We start from the raw sequence: 14,687 nt of genomic DNA, 5'->3' as shown, positions 1-14,687 counted from the left end.
CTCCACTCCTTATGCTCCCATGAACCCGGGTATAGGGCCCTTTTTCACTCACAGTGTGTGCAAATAGTGTTGGTGTTTGTGTGCATCAAATGAATAAATATTTACTTCATGCATACATTTAAAATGCACTAAAAGCAACAAAGAGTTTATATACACAAGAACATAATGAAAGGAAACCAACAAAGGGGTAAGTCATGGTAAAACATTGCACAAAATTAAATGGCCTAACTCTCTAAAAACAGTCCCCAGTGGAGTCGCCAACTGTCGCAACCTACCCTTCGGTGGGAGGGCGACGCGTGACTCGCGGGATGCGTGTTCCACGAAAGGAATACGCACGGAGTCGCCACCAACGTTTATTTGAGGAAAACGTCGGAAAAACCGGAAAAGACGCGATCTACGAACTTTTAAGTGAAAGGTTCGGGAGTTGTATTTACGCACGGGGAAGGTATTAGCACCCCACACGTCCGCCCCAAGGGACGGCAGCCTTTAATCGAATGTGCAAACATGACTTTGATTTTTTATGTTCCCTTTTTATGTCTCTATATCCTTTATACCCTTTTTATATTTTCTCTTTTTGTGGTCGACAAGGGTGTTTCCCTTTGCTCCTACGTATTCCTCAATTTGGGATGAGAAAATCAGACCTACGTAGTTCTTTTTTATCAAGTGATTCTTTTTTACTTTAAGAGGTGATCATTTTAAGGCGTTGGACCTTAAAAATGATCCATTTTACTTAGTAAGAAAATGAAATGACAAACTTTCAAAAGCCTATTTTTATGGACGAGCTTGACTAGGCGAATTGATTTTAGCCTTTAGTTTCACTTTAGTTATTAATCAATTCGATTAAGAATGAGAAATCCCAAAGAGAAAACGTCCGATTGATTTTCCGCTTTATTTTACTAAAAGATGTCTTTTTGATTATTATATTATTTTTTACCTCTTTTTTTTTTTATTTCCAACGTTGTTACGGCACAACCGAACGGTCGGAATTCATTTTAACCGGATAATACAATTCAAACGATCGGTGGAAATTTATTTTATTTTTAAGTTAAGCGAGAAATGACTTAAGTAAAATGGCTTAAGCACGTCAACAGGGGGTATAAAAAGTAAACAAAACGAGAATAAAAATGCACGAAACACAATGTGGACCACTACGGGTACATAGAATGAATCGAAAAGCTTGGTTCGAGGTACTTACCCGTTGAAGATCGAAGAACGAATGAAGAACGTCGAAGAACGGTTGAAACCTTTGCGAAATTCTTCACGGAAAACGTTACGGAAACGTTTCGGAAGCTCCTCGGCTTAGATTTTCTTCACGGAAACGATTTTTCCAAGCAAATTCGAAAGAGAGAGAAGTGCCAAAGGGGCTGAACCCTTTTCTTCTTCACTTCCTCCCCTATTTATAGCAAAATAGGGGAGGTGGTTGCCGCCCAGCTCGCCCAGGCGAGCTCAGCTCGCCCAGGCGAGCCAGGTTGCTTCCTCTAGAAGCAACAGCCTTCTGGAGGAATATTCTGGAGGGCCCAAGTGGGCTTGGGTGCTATTTGCACCCCCATTTTTACTAAGTACACCCCCCTCTGCTTTTTTTGGTGATTCTTTTTTTCGTAAAGTTACGGAAACTTATGAATTTCGTAACGATACTTGTTTTCTTTTCGTAATGTTACGGAACCTTGCGGATTACATAATCATCCCCTTTTTGACTTACGGAATGTTACGGAACCTCACTTAATTATGCAACGATGCTTCCATTTGATTTCCGGTGTGCCACGGAAACTTACGGATTGTGCATCAATATTTTTTTGGTTTTTCGGCATGTCCTGGAATTTCACAAATTGCCTAATGATGGATGCCAAGCACCTCACAAGGACCAAAGAATGGTCGCATGTTATCAAGCAAAGGTCCCCGGACGAAATTAGGGTATGACACTCTCTACCTGTTAGTTGGTGGTCAAATAAGTCTTCTTTTTTAGTAATACAGAAAATTAATTAATGAGCTGACCATCAATGGAGTTAGGTGGACTCCATATTAGGTGCACTAGATTCATCGCTCGTTTGAAAATGTATCTCTATTTTCTAGATCCATTCAGTTGGGTCTATATATGCAAATTCATTTGTCAAAGAGGGTTTTCTGCCAATACGGGTTTCGTCAGAATATTCCTTGACACCCTTATTTGTTCACTGACACCCTTATTTGTTCAGTGATTATTTGTTCACTGATCACCCTTATTTATTCACTGATCAACTTTTGTGAATGCATCCACACTGTGAGAAAGCTATGAGGTAGACAACTTCAACATCTTCGTCAGAAGCTCCCATGGTACTGCACAACTCCATGAAGGTAGACAAATGTGTGTATGTGATGCAATCCTACCCCGCAAGGACATTTGATAGAAGACTCCAAGTAGATTGGGCCAGAGATCCAAGGGAAGGCCCTAGGGTTCTCATGAGCCTTAGGGTAGATTTTGAGCCCATGGGCTAAGTATGAGCCCACTTATCTTTGTAAACATTAGAATAGGTTTTTTCCTTCGTTTAGGCCTTGTATTTTGGCCATTCTAGTAGTATAGGGTTTTAGCCTTGTATTTCGAGGCATGTTGAGTAGTCTTTGTAGTAGGGACTTTTTTTGTATTTTCATGTATTTTTTTCTTGGGGGTGAGCTTAGCTATTATAGGGGGTGTGTAGCTAAGTTCTAGCTTCTCATCTCAAGGAGGTGAGCTTAGCTATTAGAGAAGTGTGTGTAGCTAAGCTCTAGCTTCTTTAGGAATCTTTTCAAGGGAGCTTCTCAAGGAGGTGAGCTTAGTTATTAGAGGGGTGTGTGTAGCTAAGCTCTAGTTTCTCAAGGAAGTTTTCTCAAAGATGCTTCTCAAGGAAGTTTTCTCAAAGAAGCTTCTCAAGGAAGTTTTCTCAAGAAATATTTTCAAGGAAGCTACCTAGTCTATAAATAGAAACATGTGTAACACTTGTTATAACTTTGATGAATGAGAGTCTTGTGAGACACAACTCAAAGTTCAACTTCTCTCTCTTTTTCTTCCTTCAATTTCGTGCTCCCCCCTCTCTCTTTCTCTCTCTCATTCTTTTCCTCCATTGAAGCATCCTTCCAAGCTTCTTATCCAAGGCTCATCTTGGTGGTGAAGCTCCTTCTTCCATGGCTTATTCCCTAGTGGATGGCGCCTCCTCTCACCTCTTCTCCTTTGTCTTCCGCTGCATCTCCATGGTGGAAAATCACCATTAAAGGACCTCATTGAAGCTCAAAGATCCAGCCTCCATAGAAGCCCCACAAGCAAGCTTCCATCAGTATGGATCCTCATGATCCATTCCGACAAAAGGGTGTGAACCAATCAGATTGAGCAGTGCTTGCTTCAACTTCACAACCTTTGTGGAAGCAAAGCTTCATGATGAATCAACAATGATTCAAAGGTGTTTTGATGATAACAATGATGACAACAAAAGATGATGACAAAGGTGATGAACAAAAAGCTCAAAAGATCAAAGAACAACTCAAGTAAATCAAGAACAAGTCAAGAGTTCAAGAATCAAGAAGAATTCAAGACTCAAGAAGAAAGTCTACAATCAAGAATCAAGATTCAAGATTCAAGATCTCAAGAATCAAGATCAAGATTCAAGACTCAAGATTCAAGAATGAAGAAAAGACTCAATCAAGATAAGTATTAAAAAGTTTTTTTCAAAACTTTGAATAGCACATGAGTTTTTGACAAAACCTTTACCAAAGAGTTTTTACTCTCTGGTAATCGATTACCATATTGTTGTAATCGATTACCAGTAGCAAAATGAGTTTGAAAAAGTTTTCAAACTGAATTTACAACGTTCCAAATATTTTCAAAAGACTGTAATCGATTACAATGTTTTGGTAATCGATTACCAGTGTCCTTGAACGTTGAAATTCAAATTTAAATGTGAAGAGTCACATTGTTTCACTCAAAAGCTTTGTGTAATCGATTACACTTATTTGATAATCGATTACCAGTGTTTGTTTCTGAAAAATCTAAAGATGTAACTCTTCAAAAAGGTTTTGACTTTTTCAAATGGGTTTTATGTTTTTCTAAAAAGTTATAACTCTTCTGAATGACCTTCTTGACCAGACATGAAGAGTCTATAAAAGCAAGGCTTTGTTTTGCATTTTGAATCAATCTTTCTAACAACAATCTTGAACACTTATTTCATACAATCCTTTACAAGCCTTGAATCTCTTTGAACTTCTTCTTCTTCTTTTGTACCAAAAGCTTTCTGAAGTTTTCTGGTTTTCTAAACCTTGAAAACTTGTGCTATTCATCCTTTTTCATTCTCTTCTCCCTTTGCCAAAAAGAATTCACCAAGGACTAACCGCCTGAATTCTTTTTGTGTCTCTCTTCTCCCTTTTCCAAAAGAACGAAGGACTAACCGCCTGAATTCTTTTGTGTCTCCCTTCTCCCTTGTCAAAGAATTCAAAACGACACAGTCTGAGAATTCTTTTGATTCTTCCCATTCCCTTATACAAAAGTGTTCAAAGGACTAACCGCCTGAGAATTCTTTTGTATCCCCATTCACAAAGTATCAAAGGTTTAACCGCCTAAGATCTTTGTCTTAACACATTGGAGGGCACATCCTTTGTGGTACAAGTAGAGGGTACATCTACTTGGGTTTGACTGAGAACAAGAGAGGGTACATCTCTTGTGGATCAGTTCTAGTGGAGGGTACATCCACTAGGTTCAAAGAGAACAAGGGAGGGTACATCCCTTGTGGATCTTTGCTTGTAAAAGGATTTTTACAAGGTTGAAAGAAATCTCAAGGACCGCAGGGTTGTATCTGTTGCTGGAGAGGTCATAATTGTTCTGCTGTGGTTGATTTTGCTGCTGAGGTTGAGGATATCTATTGTAAATATTTGCAGCATAAGCTTCAGGCTGCTCGATTGCTCCAGGTTGCTGCATGGAAGGGCAAAGGTCTGTATGGTGGTCAGCAGAGGAGCACAAACCACAAACCCTTGCAACAGGTACAGATTTCTGATTCAAGGCCAGCTGGGTTACCAAGTTAACCAATGCATCCAGTTTGCCTTCAAGCTTCTTAGTCTCAGATGATGCAGCTGAGTTTGTAGCTACCTCATGCACTCCTCTAATGACTATGGCATCATTTCTGGCGCTAAACTGCTGAGAGTTGGAAGCCATCTTCTCAATTAAATTTCTGGCTTCAGCAGGAGTCATGTCTCCAAGGGCTCCACCACTGGCAGCATCTATCATACTTCTCTCCATATTACTGAGTCCTTCATAAAAATATTGGAGAAGAAGTTGTTCTAAAATCTGATGGTGGGGGCAACTGGCACATAGTTTCTTAAATCTCTCCCAGTACTCATACAGGCTCTCTCCACTGAGTTGTCTAATACCTGAGATATCCTTCCTGATGGCTGTGGTCTTGGAAGCAGGGAAAAATTTCTCTAAGAATACTCTCTTAAGGTCATCCCAGCTCGTGATGGACCTTGGAGCAAGGTAATACAGCCAGTCCTTTGCCACTCCCTCTAATGAATGAGGAAAAGCCTTCAGAAATATGTGATCCTCTTGGACATCTGGGGGTTTCATGGTGGAGCAGACAATGTGAAATTCTTTCAAATGTTTGTGCGGGTCTTCACATGCAAGGCCATGAAACTTTGGAAGCAAATGAATCAGTCCAGTTTTAAGAACATATGGGACATCCTCATCAGGGTATTGGATGCACAAGCTTTCGTAGGTGAAATCAGGTGCAGCCATTTCCCTTAGAGTCCTCTCACGAGGTGGAGGTTGTGCCATGTTCTCAGAATGTGCAAAATCAGAATGCTCAGAATCAGAATGCTCAAAATTATAATGCTCAAGATCAGGATGTTCAAAATCACCAATAACAGAATGCACAGATTCACCAGTTATGGAATGCTCAGAATGATCAAAAGGTATAAAATGATGCCTAACTAATCTATGAAATGTACTATCTATCTCAGGATCAAAGGGTTGTAAGTCAGATGGATTGCCTCTAGTCATACACTACATTCAGCATGCACACAACTAGTTGCCTTGTCATGTAAATAAAGGTGCAGGTTTGAACTACAGCTACCCTCAAATGATATCCAAATGACTTGAAATTTTGTGAGAAACCCTATAAAATGATGAGAAGATAGCACAAAAAATTTCAGACAAAAATTCAAAGTCTAACTATGAAAGCTAAAATTGGTAGGTTAAGAAAAATAAGTGAATAAAACTTGAAAAATAAAAAACTTTTGACAGAATCGCTTTTTTTTGACGATGGAGACCTCAAATGGCTGCCACAGTGTAGGAAATTTTTTTCTACCCCAAATGCATATATAATAATTGCGATTCTGATAACCGGAGCAAAAGTTATGGCCGTTTGAAGTTTTGACAAACACAAAATTTGCTAGTTTTTTGGAACTTTCAAATCTGACCAAACTAAAGGCTCTAGCTATTTTTCCCACAAAATATGGATTAAAAGAAGTTACCAAAAAAAAATTCAGCCAAAAATAACAACCCTAGCTACTAAAACAAAAAATCTCAAATAATTCAGTATGGGTGGTCGCTAAAATCCGTCTCTAATTGATTTCTACTACTACTCTGTTTTTCCGCAAGCTGATTTCTACTACTACTCTGTTTTCAAGCGCAATCTTCACAGCAAAACACCCAAGACTGAAACAGGGGAAACGCTTAATGGGAAAACTGAAACAGAACACACATTAAACAAAATACCAGGACACTAAACAACACTAACACACATACTAACACAATACTAACAATTAAACATAAAACACGAAAGGATTAAACACACAACACTAGCTAGCTATTATGAACCTTTGGACACTGCTCCCCGGCAACGGCGCCAAATTTGATCGAGGCCGTACCCGAATCAAATAAACATGAAAATGCAGTAACTAGGAAGTGATCCTAGGTCGTTTCCCAACGAGCAGTGACAAGCCAAATGTTCATAATATACTTGCAGTAACAGTAACGATGGGGGGGGGGGGTTTGGTTGTTTGGTAATTAAAGAGCAGAACAAATAAAATGGAATACGAAACTACTAATATTAAAAACGGGTTGTTTCCTCTGATTCAGAAGCCACTCTCTTATCCTGGGTTATGGAGAATTCGTCCCTAACAGTCAACCACTTAATCCAACCCTATTTCAATTTACTAAGCGAAAATCAACTTAGGGTTTTCAATACGTGATTAGGCACCACATACACCAGTTAGCCCTTCGTCCATTAAGCATGAACGCAAGTTAGGCTCAGAGGCAATTAATCGAACACGAAGCGTGCACTGATTAATATTCACGAAATTGGGATAACTGGTGAAGGGAAAACTGCTAGGAAACCACATTACAAATGAAACCTCAAAGAGAGTTGGGCTTCGTCCTCAAGAGGAAACAACACCAGAAAATCTAGCCTTCCATGGATTCAAACAGAAAACGCAAATGAAACATGAAGCAGAAACGTAAATGAACAAGAACATAAATGAATAGAAACGTAAATGAAAGTAGAAGAAGAAGCAAGAATGAACTCGTAATTAGAAGCAGAAAACGGAAATTTGCATTAAGAACGAAAACTGTAACAAGGGAACAGAAAAACGTGAAAACCTAAAACCAAAGCTCTGAATAAAAAATAGCATAGCAGAATAGAATGCCCTGCACGAATCCCAAGGCAGCTATTTAAAAAGAGTCACTCAAAGTCACTGGGCCCTATTACAATACTCTGGCCCAAAATGAAATAAACACTGAACAACATAAAATTGCGAAATTTCCTAAGCGCTGCTTTATTTGCCCTCTTCAAGTCCACAACCAAAATCCGGATTAAGCCCAATGTTTCATTAATTCCTGAAATTAGATTAAAAACATCAAATTAGCTAAATGAGCCCAAATAATAAAACTGCCTAATTAATTGACAATTAAGACCAATCAATAATTAAAATGGTGCAAAAAGGGTTTAGAAAATAGAAGAAAATGATGGCACATCAGATGGTCATTGTGGCTATCGAGCAGTTGCAACTATACTTGGTATGGGTGAAGATTCTTGGCCTCTAGTCTATAACAATTTGCATAAATCATTTGGACAATGCGTGATGATTATGCAAATATCTTTTGGGGATATGACCGCTTCTATCAGATAAAGCAATCTTTAATTGTTGATCATATCTCAATGGTTAGTGTTTTGTTACGTAGAGATAAAGCATTTGAACTTTAGCTTTCACATTGTGTGACAATGTTTTCTATTTAAATACGTTGTTATGGGCAAATGGATGATTGTACCTGACATGGGATATGTTATAGCATGTCGGTATAATGTGATTCTTGTTTTGTTGTCATTGAAGCAAAACATCACCTTTTTTTCTCTCAGAAGTCAACCTCCTATAGATAGCTCACTGCATCATATCATCTGCATAGGCCATGTTAATGGCAATCATTTTATAAACTATACTTTATCGGATTGTCATTGTGATTATGTTTTTTATAATTTATGTACTTACATTTGACTGATAGTTGTCTTATACCAAGGCCTGATGTGTTGTGGTCCGCACATTGTTATCCATGAGTAAAACAATGGGTCACCCCTTATGTTGGTCAGATACAACAATTTTCACAATTAATAGGTGTTACACGTGATTGTGTAAACCTCAAAGATGATTGATTTATGTAACACTTTGGGCGCTTCTATTGTAGTTGGATATGTTTTTTGACTTTTGTATGTCATAGGATTATGTAACCTTATTGTCCACTTATTTGGATAATGTAATTATGTATTTGTATAAAAAATTTGACATAACCTCCCCTAAAAATTTAGATACGTGTAACCAGTCAAAGACAATAAGTTCATACATTCACTAATGATAAAGAAAACCAATTCACATAGTGTCACAGTTTTCACAATGTCAATTAATATAAATAATCAGTCAATAGTTAATATAGTCACTAATGATGGTCTCAAAATAGTTATAAAGTGAACAACTATCCACAAAATGCATTCCATCATGTATAGTACAACTATCCACGTCCTTGTCGGCCACACCCACATCTTGTGCCACTTGGACCTCTATTGGGGTTGACATTTCCATCATTAGTTACTCCACGCACTATTGCCAATGCCTTTTCAGTCAAAGCATATCTATTAGTGCCTTGAGTAACCAAACGAGGGTCGATCATGCACTGTAATAGTAGCCCAATCCTATGACATGTTTGCTGTCAAACAAACAACAAACAAATTAATGTCAAAAAAGCATGACAAGATACAAGTTAATATCATAAATTCATGTAGACTTACAACTGTAGGATGTGCCTGATCTGTTGAGTCCAAAGATGTTTGTGTTTGAAAGTTTGATCAAGATCCTTAATTATTTTGATTACATGCAAACAAATACAAACAAAATATGCTACATGGTCTGCATTTGATTTTTCCGTCTGATGTTTTCATAATATGATATTGTATATGATATTTAATACTTCATTTATTATTTTGTGTCTGAGTTTCTATTTGCAGAAACATTCTCCTAGGATCTATTGAATCCTATGAAGAATAAATGAATTCAAGATTTAATATACCATCAAAGACGAGTATTACTATGAAGGACTTGCTTTGACAAAGATGTGATCACCTACTGCAAACCTTCGTACACACAAGCCTTAAAGGAAGATCTCTCTACATGAAGAAAGGACGAGCATTAAATGAATCCAACGACCTCTTTTTATCAGACGAAGATCAAAGCAAGATCTACCCATCATGAGACAACAATTATCTAAAGTTGAAGGCCTATATAAACCATAAGTTTTTGAAGATTGATAGAGTTCATCTTCTACGCATAATTTCTACTACTCTTCTACAAAAACAAGATTTTCTGTATACTTTCTTATAAAATTATAAAAGCTCTCAAAACATCTTGAATACCCTGAGAAAAAAGTTAAGTGCTTAGATTGTTTAAGCATCTGTAAGACAATTCTAAATTAGTCTTTAATCCAATCTTTGATCACAAATCTTGTTTGATTTGTTTATAGCCAACAATGCCTTGGTAGAAGAAAGAACATTGGGTGTTGATAGTTCTGATAAGTTGGTGGAACTTGGTGGCTTACCAAGAACTGGACGTAGTCTCAGTGGTAGAGACGAACTAGTATAAATCTCTATGTCTGTCTATTCTCGTTTCTTTTTTAGTTTGTTAACTGACGTTGGGATTGGATTATTTTTTAACAATTATAGGATAAACTACATCTTTGAAAATTCTTTTTTCTCATCGTTTTAAGTGTTCCCGTAATTAAGAGTGTCTTGCTTTCTTACAAAGTTATATATACAGATGAAAATCCTGTGGTTTTCAAAAGATTTAAACAATTTCTTTAAGTCACAATTCAACCTCTCCCCGTCTAGTGATATTTGCCTTTATAATTTGGTATCAGAGCTCAACCTCTATTAGTAGAGCACTTGACAGTGACTAGAGGAAAAGATCCGGATGGCATATAACAACAACAACGATCAGTTGAGAGAGCTTATATCACAAGGCCACCTAGATTCATAGGAGAAGACTATCCTTATTGGAAAGACAAAATGAAAATGTACATCAAGTCCAATCACCACAAGCTCTGACTAATCATCACAAATGGGGATGTACCTATTACCAGGCCAAAAGCTCGTTATACCTTAACACGTGCTCTCTCCATAAATGAGTATAACAAGATATGCAAATTAAAGACAACAATGGAAATTAGGACTCTCTAAGCATCAACTATGAAGGGACAAAAGATGTTGAACTTAGAAAAGCTTCCACTCTGACACATCATTATGAAAGTTTTAATATGGAGGAAGGAGAATCCGTGGATGATATGTGTCATACCCTAATTTCATCCGGGGATTATTACTTGATGACATGCAACCTTTGGTTAGCCGCTTTGAGATACTTGGCGTCCTTTGTTGCACAATAAATGAAGTCCCGAGACGTCTCAGAAATCAAAAGGAAGCAGGCTTGCACGATCCGTGAAATTCCGTAAGGTGGCGGAAGTCGAAAAAAGGTGTTTTTGCGCAATCCGTGAGTTTTGTAACTTCTTCGAAAGCTAAAAAAGAGTAAATACATAATCTGTAAGGATTCGTAACCTTGAGGAAGGGAAATAAGTATCGTTACGAAATCCGTGAAGTTTCGAAACGTTACGGAAAAAGAATTACCAAAAAAATAGAAGGGGGTGCATTTAGTAAAAAAGGGGTGCAAATAGCAACCAGGCTCACTTGGGCCCTCCTGAAGATTCCTTTAGAAGGCTGTTGCTTCTGGAGGAAGCAACCTTGCTCGCCTGGGCGAGCTGGGCGGCAAGCTTCTCCCCTATTTTGCTATAAATAGGGGGAGAAGTGAAGAAGAAAAGGGTTCAGCCCCTTAGGCACTTCTCTCTCTCTCTTGAAATAGCTGAGGAAAATTAGTTCCGTGAAGAAAATCCAAGCCGAGGCGCTTCCGTAACGTTTCCGTAACGTTTCCGTGAGTAATTACGCGAAGATTCTCGGTCGTTCTTCAAGATTCATCGTTCGTTCTTTGTTTTCTTCAGTCTTCAACGGGTAAGTACCTCAAACCGAGCTTTTCAATTCATTCTATGTACCCGTGGTGGTCCACATTTTGTTTCATGTATTTTTATTCTCGTTTTCATTTACTTTTTATACTCCCTTTTGACGTGCTTAAGCCATTTATTTAAGTCATTTCTCGCTTAATCTAAAAATAAAATAAATTTCCACCGATCGTTTGAATTGTATCATCCGTTAATTTTGGTTAAAATGAATTCCGACCGTTCGGTCGTGCCATAACCACGTTGGAAATAAAAAAAAGAGGTAAAATAATAATATAGTAATAAAAAAAAATACCTTTTAGTAAAGTAAAGCGAAAAATCAATCGGACGTTTTCTCTTTGGGATTTCTCATTCTTAATTGAATTGACTAATAACTAAAGTGAAACTAAGGCTAAAATCAAACTCGCCTAGTCAAGCTCGTCCACAAAAATAGGTTTTTGAAAGTTTATCATTTCAGTTTCTTACTAAGTAAAATAGATCATTTTTAAGGTCCAACGCCTTAAAATAATCACCCCTCAAGTAAAAAGAATCGCTTGATTCATGCATAAGAAAGAACTACGTAGGTCTGATTTCCTCTCCAAAGGAGGGTACGTAGGAGCAAAAGCCCTGCTTTTGTCGACCTCAAAAAATAAAAAGAAATAAAAGTTAAGGTAACACAATTTCCACAATTCTAAAAAATAGGCTGTTGTCTTTCGAGACAAACGTAAGAGGTGCTAATACCTTCCTCAAGCATAAATACAACTCCCGAACTTAGAATTTTTATTTTGACCGGTTTCCTTCGGTTTTTCCGACGTTTTCCACAAATAAACTTTGGTGGCGACTCTGCGCATCTTTCCTCCTTTGGAAAGCGCACCCGTGAGCCTCGCCTTCGCTCGCCCGCGAAGGGCACGTTGCGACAATATGTTTGGGGGATTACAAGTTCTTCTAAATGGACTTGAAGCTCTAGGACAAACCTTTACTAAAGCTTGAATTAATATGAAGATCTTAGATAGCTTTCCCAAAGTGTAGGAACCTAAAACGGAAACTATTCAAGAACGTAGTATTAAAGTAGGATCTCTGCAGTTTCGTATGTGTGAATTACCCCTTTGTGTTGTTTTCTTTCCGTTTCATGCATACACATCTGCATCATACCGTCACACATGCGTTGTATGTGGGTCTCGTCTTTTGTCATGGGAAGCCGAAAGATTCATATCGTCTTCTTAACTGCACACATGGGGGATTGTGCCCCCAAATGCGCAAGTAAGGAAAGATGATTTTCCGGGCTCTCGTGTCTGTAAATGCATTCATATCATGCACCGCATAAACATCTCTTCAGCATCATAATGAACATATCGCTCCTGCATTCGTCCGTTATCACATTCCCATTTTGCATGAGTCATTGCATCATCATGCATATGCGTTCAACATACTTTTTGTTCTACATGTTTGCTCATACATGATCCTTGTGTTTTCCTCTACAAAACAAAAACAAAAAAAAGGGAAGCATGAAAATTCATGATGCATTCTTAGTTGCATGTGTTAGGTACCATGAGCCAACCATGTTGGGATCATAAACCCATTTCTAAAATTAAAAAAAAAACACAAACAACAAAACAAAATGATTGAGCATGGTACCTAATGCACGGTTAACTAAGAAAGGATGTTTCTTCGGGCATCTCAATCTCATAATTACATTTTCCATGCATAGCATGCATATTCCCGAGTCTTTCATCCCTATGAATTGTTGATGAAGTATTGGCGATCAATTTCCATTCCCTGGGTTATGGGGTTGAACCAAGCTCGCGCTTTTACGAAAAGGTTCATCGAGTCAAGTTGAAACATGGAAGTAACCATCTTGCAAAAATTGCGGCAAAAGATGGATCGTGTTACATCGCTGCTTCGTCTACTGCCAAACACATTTAGGGCTGCTGATGTCCCTGTTACTTCCAGTTTCAACTTGGCAGAGATGTCATGGACCATGTTAAAAATCTAAATTGATTTAACCCCATATCCAGTGTAAAAATTCGCAATACTTCAACTGTGCATCATTCGCATACATCCATGCTGTTCATTAGTTGCATTGCTCATTGCATTCTTTCCTTGAAAAATAAAAAAGAGAGAACTTAATCATTGTTATAAAAAAAAACATGCTTTACGGTGCCCTTACCGAACCCGTGCTAGAGCTAGAGTAATGGGTAAAGCGGAGGAGGTACAAGAGTAGATGGAGGCCGACATGGAGGCCATGAAAGAGCAAATGGCCGCAATGATGGAGGCCATGATGAGCGTGAAGAAGATAATGGAAGCCAATGCGGTTGCAATTGCCGCTACCAGCGTTGTTGCTAAGGTGAACCTGATGTCCCCATCCGGCATCAACCAAATGAATCATCCAACCTCAGATATGGTAGGCAAAGATTTGGGAAGTACGGGTGGCCCCATGATGTGAAAATTCAAAACGAGCACGCCTTCCCGCCATATGGCTTGCCTCTCAACTATACGCCACCCAATGTGGCGTACACTCCCAATAAGAATGTTAATAACCCCACTCCTATACCCGTTGAGAGCCAATAACCCCAAACTGATCATGCACATGTCTCCTAAACCGTGGGGGAGACACATGAAATTCCCCATCACAATCTAGCCGACTTCGAGCCTTGGCTTGGATATGCCACTGAAGGGCAAGCAGTTGGTGGTATACCCCTTGAAAACACTTCGGAAGGCCCTCAGTATCACCCACAACTACACCTCTTGCATTCCACGACAAGTAAAAACCCTCATGCTATGGCAGAAATGGGAAAGCTGGATCATCTAGAGGAAAGGCTCATGGCCATTGAAGGAGGTGAAGATTATGTTTTTGCTAACCTAGAAGAGTTGTTCCTAGTACCCAATATCATCACCCCTCTCAAGTTCAATGTGCTGGACTTTGACAAGTACAAGGGGATTACTTGCCCCAAGAACCATCTAAAGATGTATTGTCAGAAGATGGGGGCATACGCAAAAGATGAGGAATTGTTGATACATTCCTTCCAAGAAAGTCTTACTGGGGTAGTTGTTACCTGGTACTCTAACTTGGAACCTTCCCGAGTCCATCCCTAGGAAGACCTAATGGTTGCCTTCGTTAGGCAGGGTCGGTATAATGGTTTCGGATAGGATGCAACTACAAAACATGTGCAAAAAAGGG

General features: G+C 38.6%; 1 non-coding gene across 1 annotated transcript; it reads left to right on the top strand.

Annotated features, from left to right (window-relative positions):
- Window positions 1-5,279: 5,279 nt before the first annotated feature.
- LOC113000554 (small nucleolar RNA R71) lies at window positions 5,280-5,386 on the top strand. Its single transcript, XR_003265887.1, has one exon. It is a non-coding gene; the product is annotated as a small nucleolar RNA R71 (small nucleolar RNA).
- Window positions 5,387-14,687: the final 9,301 nt, after the last annotated feature.

Source organism: Glycine max, chromosome 19 (genome assembly GCF_000004515.6).
Source record: "Glycine max cultivar Williams 82 chromosome 19, Glycine_max_v4.0, whole genome shotgun sequence".
NCBI classification, from domain to species: domain Eukaryota; kingdom Viridiplantae; phylum Streptophyta; class Magnoliopsida; order Fabales; family Fabaceae; genus Glycine; species Glycine max.
This window is presented reverse-complemented; position numbering and strand designations above follow the sequence as displayed.